The sequence below is a fragment of the Palaemon carinicauda genome, chromosome 38 (assembly GCF_036898095.1).
Source record: "Palaemon carinicauda isolate YSFRI2023 chromosome 38, ASM3689809v2, whole genome shotgun sequence".
In the NCBI taxonomy this organism is placed as follows: Eukaryota; Metazoa; Arthropoda; class Malacostraca; order Decapoda; family Palaemonidae; genus Palaemon; species Palaemon carinicauda.
Window position 1 is genome coordinate 58,750,089 of NC_090762.1, and position 4,283 is coordinate 58,754,371.

Sequence of the window (4,283 nt, forward strand, 5' to 3'; positions counted from 1 at the left end):
TTATTCTATATATAGGCGAGTTTCTAGGCTCTTTGCTTTATAATGGACCAGTTACTAAAACAAAATTGAAGAAATTGTGAAAAAATACACAATTTCTTAACGAAAATGTAAGGTTTCTCATGTCATGTTCTTATACTATGGTTCATTTGCATGTATTATATTTGGCTTTTTTTTGGTTTGCATGTTGATTTTGTGACTACGGCCATATGAAACAAGCATCAAAACTCTAATAAAATAGAAAATATTAGGGGGAATAAGGGTGCGTACCTACTGGACAAGAGCAAGACACACATGCCCAATATGTACTCAAAAATAATAATGCCTGCAAGGGAGTCCTAAGCCACAAAACACAACAATCCAAAACTATCTCTACAGCTAGAGAGACTATGGGCCAATGTTCCATGAAAACCATGGGAGTAAAATCCAAGTCAATCTACCCCATGACCGGTCCAAATTGTACGCAGTGTGTGATGTCCTATATGTACGGGTGTACATATAAGGCACCACACACTGCGTACCTATTGGTCATCTGACTTTTTAATCATAGAAGACATTAATTTCTTTTTCTTTTTCTTCAGATAGAATAATACATTATGGGTAAACTAAGCATAGATAAAACCAATGTGACTAAACCAAGTCAAAATCAGAAAATGAAAAGGAAGTTGGTACAAAAGAAATATGATCCGGCTATAATTGCAGATGCTTTAAATGATATAAACAAGTAAGTTAAGTAGAAAACATTATTGTAGCCCCTTTGATTTACTTAAATAAAGTTATATAATTCAATAATTACTACTGTAGTGCTCTTTTCAAGAATATGTTACTTCTTTGTTTTTGTTTTTATGGGTAACTTAACAGCATTTGCTTTATGCGGGTAACGTAATTTAATTTAGTTTTAAACTTAATCACTACCTTACAATTGATAAATGGCTGGTTGTCTTTCATCCTGCAGTTTGGGTATGTCTATCAGATCTGCAGCAAAGAAATATGACATTGCTGAGTCTACCCTTCGACACAAAAAAACTGGTCGCCGTGGAATGAGCACAATAACAGGACCTAAAACCCTTTTGACAAATGCAGAGGAGGAAGTGCTTGTGAATTACATCAAGCAAGCCTGCAAACGAGCACATCCTGTAACAAAACGAAATGTCTTGGCAACAGTGACTGCTATTCTGAGCGAGGAACTGGAACTGGGTGTAGCAAGACAAGTGCCTCCATTTCACGGAGAACCAAAGGAAAAATGGTGGAGGCTATTTAAAAAAAGACATCCTCGACTGACATATAGAACACCAGAGACCATATCTTCAGCACGAAAGAACATATCTAAAGCTGTAATACATCAGTGGTTCCAAAATGCACTGGATTATTTTAAAGAAATTAATGCCATGGATGCCCTAGAGGACCCCGCAAGAAATTTTAACATTGATGAAAGTGGGTTTTCTTTGTCTCCAAAACAAGGAAAAGTGATTGCAGAAAAGGGAGAAAAGGTAGTTTATGAAGAATCATCATTATTTCAGAAAACTAACATTACTGTTGAAGGCATGGTGTGTGCTAATGGCCAAATACCCCCTTGTATGATCATATATCCAAGGAAAAGAATCAGTCCAAATATGGCAGAGCAGTTTCCAATTACTCCAGACTTAATCATTGGTAAGAGTGAAAAGGGATACATAACTCATGAGACTCTATATGAATTCCTTTGCAATGGGTTTAATGATTGGCTAATTGACAATAATGTTACTAGACCTGTAATAGTCTGGACAGATTGGCACGAAAGTAGAAATAATTACCATTTAGCCAAAACACTTAATGAACTAGGAATCATCCTTCATGGTTTACCACCCAACACCACACACTTCATGCAGCCATTAGATGTTGCTGTTTTCGGTCCTTTGAAAAAAGGATAGGCCAAGGAAAGTAAAGAATGGGAAATCACACACAATGATGAAATAATATCCCAAGTTAATTTTGCCAAAGTTTTTTACCCTGTGTACCAAAGGTATGTCACTCCAGAAAATATAAAGGCAGGATTTAGGAAATGTGGCCTGGTGCCCTTTGATCCTAATGCCCCTGACTACACTAAGGTGGAGGCTGCTGCATCTCAAAGAGAGCATGTTTCAACAGTTTATGAAGGAATAGACCAAGGAGGTTTCAAGGAGGTCTCATGTCAGACTATACCTCCATTTATAGTAAATCGGGGATGTCAAACAACCACTGAAACATGTGTAACAACAAGGGAAGAAAGGGAACACATGTATAAGATGAAAGGTTCACTATGTGATTTAGTACTGCATTACAAAGGCTATGGAAACATATTACAGCATTATTTAAGTGTACCCTTCACTGCTACCTCTCCAAAAATGGAGTTTCAAAAAGACCAGCTAGAACACCTAAATGAAGGTTCCAGTCAAACACCGACTACTCCCTCCCCCCAAAGGTCTAACAACAAACCATCGACAATAAGTCCAGCAATGATGACGCATAAATTCTTCCCAGAGAGGAAACCAGGTAAAGGGCCAAAGGTGATAAGAAATGTGATGGACAGAGTGTATTCCATATCATCACTGAAAATGGTTGAGGAATTTAAAAAAATAAAAGACGCAAAAGAAAAGAAAGAATCGTGCAAAAAAACAATGAAACCAATAGGCAGGAAAGGTTCAAGAACACAAAGAAATAAGAAAAAAGTACAAACAGATAGTACAGATGATGAAGAGAGAGAACCACCAAAGTCAGCAAGTACGAAAGATTCTCTAACAAAGCAAAAGAGGAAACGAGTAGAAAAAATTACAAGTGATGAAGATGCTATGCTTGAAGACGAAGGACTCACTGGGGATAGTAAAGCAGAAGCAGGCCCTTCCTATGCTAGTAAAGCAAGTGATTCATCAAATGATGAAGTCATGAGTTTGCATGATAGTTCAGATGAGAGCTTAGATTATGGAAGCGACAAATTTGCTTTTGGCATTACCCTTGAGGAACCTAAAGTAGATTCTTGGGTTGGAGTGAAAGTAGAGAAAGCAGTTTCATCTATCAAAGGTAGAAAGAGGACCCCGTTTAAGGTCTACATTGCCAGAGTCTTAAAGGTCGATGAGGGTGGATATGAAGTGTCATTTCTGAAAGAAAAAAGTGATGGCTTCTACATAATGCCAGAAATTGAAGAAGTGTCCTATCCACATCATCGAGATGAGATAGTTGTTCTAGAAAACCCAGAACAAGTATATAGAAATCGTGTATATGGGTTTTCATTTCCATCTAATATAAAAACAATACTCATCTCACACCTAGCATAATTAAAATGAAAATATTGTAACAGATTTTTTAGTTCATTTTCAAACTGTCCAAAGAATTTCAGTCATAAAGTGTATTTTTTTCTAATGAAGGTACTAGCATAAATACTGTTTTTTTTTTCTATTGTATTTAGGTAGTGAATATATCACACTGAATCCCATGGGAAGTGGCAAAGAGTTTCCAGGTCAAACAATTTATTATTTGTTTTACTATCAATAACTATGCAAATATTTTTCTTAATATTCATTAAGAATATTCCAGTAAAATAGCAGTTTGCTAATTTTTTCTTTTATACTCGCTTTTGTTTGTGTGAACACTGTATCTCATGTAGTTATTAAGTGTAGAACTGTACACTCAATATAGATGTGATACTTCAAAGAACAGGATATCAAAATACCGAGTTTTGTTGAAAATAATTAATACAATTTTTCTTTTCTCTTTTTTACTGTACTCGCAACATTTTTCATTTGTATATGCCTTCCCCTACGTATACCATGTCAAGTATATCTCTTTTGTATTGTGCATTGATGTTACTCAACCTATAAATCTATTTTACAAAGTGGAAACATGATGTCAAACATATTTTGCCTTTTTATTACTATTTCCCATAAATTCCACATGGAAGCTGTGATAATGCAATTGAAACTCTTTGAATCATAAATGAGCAAAGAAAGCAATGAATGAGGTCTAAAATATTCAAAGGAGACTTGTGTAGCTTTAGGAACTTCAGAGTTATGAGTGAAAGAGTACCTAATGGACAGGGGAGAGTACATATTGGGCATGCCTGAATAATAAGTACGCATCAAATTTAGTGACCATTTTCTCAGCATGGCTTTACAATATCTACAATTTCTTTACATAACATGAAACTACAACCATTTCTTAATAACCTGTACAAATATCATATTCATTGTGCTCATTGTAAGGCGGACATAGCCTCTAGAGTAAAAAAATCCATGATTTTGTGCGTACCTATTGGTACGCTTACCTATATATAT

At 35.6% G+C, this 4,283-nt stretch overlaps 1 pseudogene; it reads left to right on the forward strand.

Moving 5' to 3' along the window:
- Window positions 1-593: 593 nt before the first annotated feature.
- Window positions 594-3,287, forward strand: LOC137630342 (uncharacterized; annotated as a pseudogene).
- Window positions 3,288-4,283: the final 996 nt, after the last annotated feature.